Genomic DNA, 10,399 nt, shown 5'->3' on the forward strand with positions numbered 1-10,399 from the left:
TATTTCTGTCATCACAGGAGTCTAGAGCGAGCAGAAAGAGCAGAAAACTCAAGCAAGACCAACACCTCACACCACACAGAAAAGCCAAATCAAAGTGAATCAAGGTCCTTGACTGGTAATTCTTAAAGTTACATCTCTTGTCTATGAATGAGTCTGGTTGAGGATGATGTTGTGAGGGTGATTCTCTGTGTAGTGAAATTGAAATCAGAGTGGGCCAGTTTTGGTTACAGTCTATTCTAGATCAATTAGATTGAGAGTTGACCCTGACAAGCCACTGTGGATCTCTTCCAGCCAATTAGCTAGGTAGTTATCTTAAAATTTCTTAGTGTGGCCTGGACTGTTCTCCTGCCTGAAGCACTAGACTGTGGCCCCAACACCTGGAGGCCCCAGGTCCTCTGCCTGGAGGCTAGAACACTGCCACCTGGATGTCCCAAATCTCCCCACCTGAGTTCCCCAAATGTGCCAACTGTACACCCTGAATCCACCATCTGGATGCTCCAAACCCACTGCTGGAGGACTACCTGCAGGAGCAATCTGAACTGTGGCAGGAGCACCGTATCACAGGTGAAGCTATTTTCTCCTCCCTCCCAGAGCTTAAACCCCCTGAGTCAGGGACATTTTGGAGCCTCCTAGCTGCAGCAGTTGACTCACAGAGAAAGCTGCTAATTCATAGACACTATCTCTCCCCAGCCAAAGCACGTTTTTGTTGAGTCAGAATATCAGAGAGATGGTCAGGTAAGGCATCTGTCCCAACCTCCTCTGGAAAACTATCTGTAGAAAACTCAAGCAAGACCCACAGTTCACATCATACATGAACACTAATTTAACGTGGATCAAGGACCTTGGAGTAAATCCAAGGACTATAAACTCCATCAGAGAAAAGCTTCAATGAACTCTAGAATCCTTAATCCACACATGAACAGTCTTTCAAGCATCCTTAAAAGCCTACAACTAGGAAATTATAAAATAGATGAACGGGGACCTTCTAAGAATCCCTGTGCACATCAAAAAAATCCTCCAACAGAATGAAACGGAAAACCACAGACTGGGGAAAAGTATTAGGTAATGACATGTCTGATAAGGAACTTATATCTAGAATTTATAGAATACTCCAGCACCTAAACAAGATGAAGGTAAGCAACCCAGTTGCATAATGAGAACAAGATACGAACAGACACTTCACCAAAGAAGACACTTGGATGGTGAACAGACACACGAAGAAATGTTCAAAATCCTTAGCTCTAAAAGAGATGCAAATCCCTAGCTCTAAAAGAGTAAAACAGCAAAGTTCAACAAAGCATCAATCAGCAAATGCTGATGAGGTTGTGGAGAAATTGAAACTTTATTCACTGTTGGTGGGAGTGTAAAATGATGCAAACACTCTGGAATGCAGTATAACACTTTCTCAAGAAGTTGGAAATAGAAATACCATTTGACTGAGGCATTCCACTGCTAGGAATATATCCTAAAGAAACCAGAACTGTCTCCCACACTGCACATCCATGTTCATTGCTGCATTGTTCATAATACCAAAGAGATGGAAGCAACCCAAATGTCCGTAAAAAAATTAATGGGTGGAAAAGCTATCGTGTATTCACACAATGAAATACTAAACAGCACTGAAAAACAAGGAACTCATAAAATATTGTACAAAATGGGTGACCCTGGAGGACATTTTTCTGAGTGAAATACCTCAGTCACAAAAGGACAAACACTGCATAATGCTGCTGTTATAAAATAAAACTGACATGGTAGTTGGGGGGAAACTAAGAAAAGAGGGGATAAATAATGAACAATGTACTGGAACAGGTGAAGGAGGAAATACTAAGAAGAATATGTGATTAGCTATTATTTATATGACAACAGTCTAGAATCAAAGGTACAAAGCAAAGTAGATTTGGGTGGGGGAGGGAGAAAAATGTGCAACATTTAATGATTTTTTAAAAAAGAAAAGTGAACTGGGGGGGAGTGGGTAAGAAGGAAAATGTTAATAATAAATGAATGGAAGCCCAAGTTTTCTGTAAACTTCTGCCTGAATGGATATATATAATGTATATACAGCCAGTATATGTTTGACTGGATGTTATTGCTATCTATTGTCATATGGAACAAAGTGGGGGGAGGGAGAAGGAGAGGATCAGCAATAAAAAAAACAATGTATAACTAAGAGCCAAACACAAAATAAAGCTGAGAAATTAAAACACAGGAGAAAAGAAAAAATATAAAAAAGAAAAAGAAATAAACACGCCAAACCCAAATAAACAAAAATTTAAAATAAAAAGAAAGACTAAGAACAAAAAATAAGAAGAAAAATGTTTGAAGTGATAGACTAGGCACTAGATTCATGCTCTTGCCACTATTGTGGTGACTAAAAGTAAGAGCTCTGCCCTTGGACAATGTGTCTGCCCATTGAACAGAAGGTTGAAATTTGAATGCCCAGTCAGATAAGAGTTTCTGCTTTTATGTGAGGTGTGTCTCAAGATGTGATTTAGGCCACACATAACACTTCCATTTTTAAAAGTGTTTGAGGTGCAGAACACCCAGCTTGGGACAAAGTTTTTTGTGTTTACCTCCTAGGTGTCTTGGATAGATTGCCTGGCTAGAGATGGTGTTTTTTTGCAAGTCCAGGTGATGATGAGTGATGATAGAGTATCAAGTCAGAGGTTTCTAATATGAAGAAATAATAATTGTCAAGATGCTCAAGAATGGCAAACTCCATGGAAGGTGCAGTGCTGTCAAGGTGACCATGGCATACCCTGTTGAGGCATCTACAAGAGTGTTCAGTGAGAAGAAATCAATCAAGATAGAGTTTGTGTCCCCACCTAATTCCAGGGGTGGCTGCAGGTCAGTATTGACACATTTCGTGAGTTCTTAGTACTAGCCTCGGAATGTATAGTTCTGAGCATGCTTCTAGTACAATATACAAATGGTGCTGACCTAGCTTTAAGTGGTACAAACAGAAGTGCTATATTGTCAAGCACTTGGTTAGCAGTGAATGTGGTAAGCAAAGTCACCCTAGTGATTCTCAGGAAGATATGAGGAAAAAAGTAGATAAATCATGCATTTCCCAGTGTCAACTATCACCTGGTATATTTAACACCAAACCGCACATTCTCATACTGACCAGAAAGGTATTAAAAATGTCTGGGTTATATTGTTTATAGTTCTATGTTCTGTCTGTGTCCTTATTAGCTATTTTCATTAATTTTCTTCTTTCAGTGGCTGCTTGAACTTCTTATTTATTTATACTTTTAAAGTCAGGGTTCTAGAATTCTAAGTTATATATTTTGTTTATTTTTTAACATCTTAATTGATCAGTTTGCCTGAAAGTTTCAGAATCATAAATTTGAAAATTAAGAGCAGGAAGATCAAGTAAAAAATAAAGAACATACGAGCTAACTGACATGCTGGCTAAACACACTTGGGTAATAGAAAAAAAAATAAACTAAAACATTTTATGAAAAAATAAGAATGAAAATACAACATGCCAAAATTTCATGGGCACAGTAAAAGCAATACCCAGAAATCAATTTATAGCAATAAATGAACATATAAAAAATTACCAACAACATCTTAACCTATCATCTTAAAAAATAGATAAAGAACAGTAGGCAAAACCCCACATTATCTAGAACAAAGATAACAGTAGTCATAAATGAAAGAGAAAAACAAAAGAATGAACTAAACTAGAAATTGGTACTTTGAAAGACGTAACACTGGTGAACATAACAAAGCAAAAGGAAAAGATGCAAAAAAGAATAAAAAATAAAATTAGTGACATCATAATAGAACCAACTGAAAGACAAAGAATAACAATAAAATTAAAGGAAGAATTATATTCCAACAAGTTTGGGAACTTAGAGGAAATGGGAAAAAAATAGAAACTTCCTACCTATTTAAACTAACACAGACATATGTGAAATATCTAAGCATATCTATCACAAAAGAATAAATGAAAAGATATCGTAAAACTATTCCCAATCAAAAGTACCCTCTTGATCAATCTACTTCAATGGTGAATGTCACCAAACAATTCAAAGCGGAACTGAGACTAATTCTACTTAAGTTGTTTGAGAATTTGGAAATGATGGGACACACAAATTTACTTTGTGAAGCAAAGATAATTTTGTTACCCAAGTCACAGAAAGGCATAACTGAGAAAGAAAGTTACTTCATGAATATTGTTATTGTTGTTGATTGTTGTCAAGTCGAGTACGACTCATAGTGACTCTATGAACAAAAGAACTAATGTCTTTCTGTAATTGTGATTTCTCCAAGTTCATAGAGTTTCCATAGGCATGTGATTTAGGAAGTGTATGCCACTCCTGCTTCCAAACCAGTTTTACATCGGTAAGCTCCACCAAACACTGTCCACATTGGAAGACCATATGGTATTTGATGTCCCAATGGCACAAGGTTCAGCACTACAGCAACCCCAGATTACCACAGTACAGCAAAATGTTGGGGAATGACATACAATGTAGAAGATTGTTCCTCCAAAATAACCCTAGTCTCACTTAGCACTGATTAAGTTTCATCAAGTCTAATACGACTCATAGTAAACTTAGGAACAAAAGACCTGAACTCTGTTCTCTAATTAACATCATTTCTATATGTTTGAAGAGATTATAGAGTTTCCAGAGACATCTGTTTTAGGAGGTGGATGCCACTCCTTCTTCCAAAACTTAATCAATCTGTAAACTCCTCTAAAGACTGTCCATGATGGGTAACCATTATGGTATTTGACTATAGCACAATGTTCAGCATCAAAGCAACTCCAAGTTATTCACTACAGCAAATAGACAAATAGATGCAAAAATTGTCAACAAAATCCTAGTCAAGAGATTCCAGCATTAAAATAAAAAATACGTTCTTATTAAAAAATGTGACTTATATAATAAACATAAGAGTGGTTCAAAATTTGAAAACCAGTCATTATAATCTGTCATGTCAATAAAATGCTGGAAAAATATGACCTTATCAATATATGCTGAAAAGGCATTTGACAAAATTACTTGCATTTTTTTTAGAAAAATTAAAACACTGAACAAGATAGGTATTGAAGGCAAAAATCCTCAATATAATGAAATGTTTTTTTTATTTAAAAAAGGAAAGAGACTGAAAACATTCCCTTTGTGAATGAGAGCCATATAAAGGTTGCCAGTTATCATCACTCTTAGTATAAGAACAATCAATAAGACCAATGAGAAAATAAAATGAAATTAAAGATACTTAAATTTGAAAAGAAATAAAGAAATCTCTATTGAATTTTTTATAATCCTATATATAGAATTGTATCAGAGAACTGTAGTGGCCTAGTGCTAAAAAGTTGCACTAAAAATCTGAAGGTATGAGATTTGAACCCACAAGTTGTTCATGGGAGCAAGATGGACAATGTCTTCTGTGCAATTTACAACATACAAACTTGCTTGAGTGTCAGCTATGAGTTATTTCCCACTGAAAGATTCATAACAACATAGAGAAAATCTCAAAGACTCAGCGTGAAAACTATTACATCTAATTGAGTCATCAAAGTTGCAGGATATAAAATTAACATATAAAATTCACATTCCTTTACAATAATGGCAACTCTGAAAAAGGAAATGATACAAAACTATTTACATAGTCACTCAAAAGATTCAATAATTAGCAATAACTCTAACTAGTCATACAAAGGACTCATACAAGGAAAACTACAAAACTACAAAATACTAGTTCAAGAAACAAAACAAATCCTACATAAATGCAAAAACGCATTGTGTTAATGATTCAGAATTGATATTGTGAAAATATCAATATTACCATTATCATTCTAGAGATGTAATACAATTGCAATCCACATTCTTCAATAGATATAAAAAGTAATCACCAACTTTAGGAGAAAGGAAAGAGACCTAATAACCAAAATTACAGAAAAAGTAAAGCCTTACACATCTTGATCTTAAAAATCTACTACAAATACATGGTAATCAAAATAGGCTGGCATTGACATAGTGATAGGTACATAGAACAATGAATATAATTAACAACTCAATGTTAATGATCTCCCAGTTTTAGAGACAATGAAGTTATTTAGCAAATCAAATATTTTGGACAATGTCAACTCTGCTCTTCTTATAACCAGTCTGCTGCTGATCTTAGAACAAATTATGAATACCGTGGGTGTCAGAATACTGTGTTTTGCTATAAAGCTCCAGATTTTCTGTAATATGTGTCTTTGGAGAAAAAGGGGTAAGCAGAAAATGAGAAGCTTTGGTCTCTGAATGGGGTAAGGAATACCCGTGAATTAATGCAACTGTTTTGTTGCAGTCAGTTATTGAAGACCAAAGTTATTGATGGGATATGAAGTTAGTGGGCCTAACTCCTGAGAATCTAGTTTATTAGATATATACAGAAATGAAAGAGGATGAGGAAAGAGTGAAAATAATTCCTTGGGTTCTACTATCAGTAGTGGCAGCAAACACAAGGGAAAAGAATATAGAAACTAAGATGACTGATATCAGAACCTAATAAATTATTAAAATGACAGAGTTACACCCCTTAATCTCAGGCTTTACCTGTGGGAGAGGGGACAAACAATAAAACCAAACAAATCCTGGAGGAGCAACTTCTCTGACCTGTGGTCACCAAAATGGGAGTCCTGGAGGCCTTTGGGCAAGATCAAGAAACTGTTGTAGCCAGGGGAATATGACATAGAGGAAATACATAAGTTTGTAGATGGTTATAAGCAGCTTACTGAGGAACAAATGGGGAAATGGATTATAAGAGTGACAATTTTAGGAGCAGCATTATTCTGAATGATTTGTGTTAATGTAAGAAAAGAGTCGAGAATGATCTTATACAATACAGTTACAAATTGTTCCACAGGGGACGATTACCTTTATAGAGTGGGTGAGATATGTGATTAAGTTTGTTTATCTTTCCAAAGGAAACTACTTTTCGCACCATCTAACAAACATAGCACTCCATAGAAAGAATTTGATGTTCTGCATATACAAGCCATATTGGAATGACTTTATGGAACTGAGACTATTCATCCAATAAATATGTCCTTACAGAGGACATGACAGACATGGTAATCAAGGAAACTCTTAAACATGGGTACCTCATGTAGCTTTGCTACTTGATAACAAGGAAACAATTGAAGAAGCGGTGTGAGATCTGTTAAAATGACTCTTCTTATTATATTTTAGAGTACAAGGATCATGAGGACGGTTCCTAGGTAAATGGAAGGAGATTAAAGGGAAATGATACCCTAGAAACATGGAGGTTTTTAGATAGTTATTCAGGAATGAAATGAATAGAGCAGACATTGATAGCATTGAGACAAAGGTTGAAGGTAATACTACAGGAGGTTGAGGGAACCGATGAAAGCTTGCTCTGTTTCCCCAACATCAAATGGTTTAAACAAGCAGTGGAATGGCTGGATCATATGGAATTTCTATGTTCACCTTTCTTGAGGAAGAGCCACACTGCCATCCAGAGCACCAAAAGTGTCTAAAATTTCCTATCATGCCTCATCCTCTCTAACATTTATTACTTGCTGTCCTGTTAAACTTTGCCACTGCTACTGGAGCGAGTCGGTATCTCATTATGGTTTTGATTTGCATCTCTCTTATTGCCAATGATTTGGAGAATTTCTTCATGTTTCTGTTGGCCATTCAGGTATCTTCCTCTGTGAAAATTCTTTCCAAGTCTTTTGCCCACTTTGTAATTTCATGATGAGTCTTTTATCTTGTGGAGGCCCAGGAATGCTCTGTAAACTTTTGTTATGAGACTATTGTCTGAGCTGGTATTACCAAATGTTTGTTTCCAGTTGGTAGGTTTTCATTTCACCCTTTTGGAAAAAGGTTTTGATGCTCACAGAGATTTAATTTCTGGAATATACACCAAGAAAATGAGAAATGAGGCACAAATGGAGACTTGTACACCAATGTCCATAGCAGCATTATTCACCATTGCAAGAAGATGGAAACAGCCTAGATGTTCAAACACAGTGGAATGGATTGAGAAATGATAGTACATTCATATAATGGAATACTATGAAGCATGCAGGACCAATGATTCTGTAAATTATTGTCTACCTTGGGAGGGACTGAAGAGCTATATGAATGAACTAACTCTGTCCCCAAAGGACAAATACTGTATAAAACCATTATTTTAGAATAAGTATGAGGATCCTTGGGGAAGGAAAGGTGGAAGCAGAGGGGTGAGGATGTGCAGTGCGTGGGCTAATTATGGGGGAAGGATCTGGTGTGAAAAAGAATCTATTCAAATTTTGTAAATAAACTAGTATTTTTTTTCTAAAAAAAAGATCTAAGAATTCATTCTATTCATCCCAATGATTAGAAAACTAATGATAATGGGAACTAACCCAGTGTCACTGGATACAGACACTCAGCCAGTTGATCAAATATGAATTGATGGGTATGCCAGTGTCTGCTGATCCAACTGCCAACACAGAACCTGAGGTCATATGTGCATGTGTGGATAAAACAGCCTGAGGATGGAGAAGAAACTTTCTTGGCACTTCTGAACAGAAACACAATGCACTGTAATCCCAAAACCTACTGACAATGTTTTGAAGGGACTTTGCCTAGTGACAGGAAGCTGCACTTCAATTCTGAAGGTATTTAGTTTGAAGCCACCAGGTGCTCCACAGCAGAAAGATGGGTAACATCATCCTGTGTGAATAACTAAATTAACTGCCTCTGAAAACCTGACAATGAGTCAGATATGGGTCAGCTCTGACTTCACAGTATAAAACAACAAAGTTGTATTTGGAGGATAGAGAATGCAGCAATTAATGGGACCAAAGAGAAACTCTGGATGAGATTTGGAAAATACAAACACATGTTGTTTAAGGTCTCACATCTCTTTACCTGAACGTGTTAGTGGTATGGATATTATGTCTATTTGTGGCATATTCCCTCTAACAGATCCTGAATGCCTGTCTTTCCTAAGATCAGTTTTTATTGAGCATACTCAATGGGAACCATTAGAATTGCATGAGCTACTCAAGGTGCCTAATTTGAAGCAATATAGCATGTTGTTTTTACGTATCCTCAAGTCACCTAAAACTCATAGTTAATCAATAACCTTCTTTAGGCAGATGACACAACCTTACTTGCTGAGAGGAGAACCTGAAGAGCCTGCTTCAGAAAATCAAAGACTACAACCTTCAATATGAATTGAATTTTAATGTTAAGAAAACAAAAAAATCTCACCAAAGGCCTAAAGGAAACATGGTAGATAGTGAATAGATTGAAACTGTTCACAAGTAATACATTTGGCCAGCAGTCAGGAGACCATGAGAACTGTTTCACTGGGAAAATCTGCAATCCAATACCTCTCCAAATTATTGAGTAGCAATAACATTAGTTTGAGAACTAAAGCATCTATTAATTCAAGCCATGGTCTTTTCAATAACTTGCTATTTATCTGAGAGCTAGACAATAAGTAAGGATGATAGAGGATTGATACCTTTGAACAGTAGTGTTGAAGGATACTGAATATCCTATTGACTGTCAAAAGAACCAACAGATATGTCTTAGTACATCCAGAGCACTTCATGGAGGCAAAGATGATGAAACTTTGTTTTACTTCTTTGGGAATGTTGCTAAGAAAGGGTATTCAGTGGAGAAGAACATCATTTTGAGGAAAGTGGAGGGATGGAGAAAGAGAGGAAGATTTTGGCCAAGTAGATTGCCATAGTGACTGTGGCAATGAGCTCAAATGCAATATGTGAGAGATTGTAGTGATGGTGCAGGATAGGGCAAGGTTTATATGACAGGATTGCTATGAGTCATACTTCTTGGAGCCTGGAACCTAACAACAATACCACCTCCCAAAGGTTGGTTAGAAGTGACTTGGACTTGGGCCAGACATCCAGTGCAATTATACATTACAGTGATGATATCCTGTTAATAGTAAACCCTGAATAGATTATTCAAAAACAGTTCTTTCCTACATGATAAACAGAAGTTGGTTAACAAATCCAACAAAAATTCAGCCCCTTGCCCAAATAGTAAAATTATTGAAGATAACCTGGCAGGAGCCACCTGTGACATTCCACCTGTGACAGGCAACCAAGAACAAGCTGCTGACACTACTTACTCACAAGACTAATGAAGAAGCCTAACATTTCACTGGTCTATTTGGATTTTGGAGGATTCATAGCACACACTTGAAATTTTGTTACTTTCCATTCACAAAGTTACTCTAATGAAAAACGGATTTTAGTTGGGGGCCTTAACAATAGACTATGGCTGAAATACTGAAAGCAGTCTCACTCTCTATGCCTCTAGGACCTTATGATACACATTCAGACATGATTCACAAGGTATCTTCCATCTGTGCTTACACAGATTGTTGTTTTTATGTGCCATCCAGTCACTTG

The sequence above is a fragment of the Elephantulus edwardii genome, unplaced genomic scaffold (assembly GCF_000299155.1).
Source record: "Elephantulus edwardii isolate Elephantulus edwardi_28Jun2011 unplaced genomic scaffold, EleEdw1.0 scaffold00018, whole genome shotgun sequence".
NCBI lineage: Eukaryota > Metazoa > Chordata > Mammalia > Macroscelidea > Macroscelididae > Elephantulus > Elephantulus edwardii.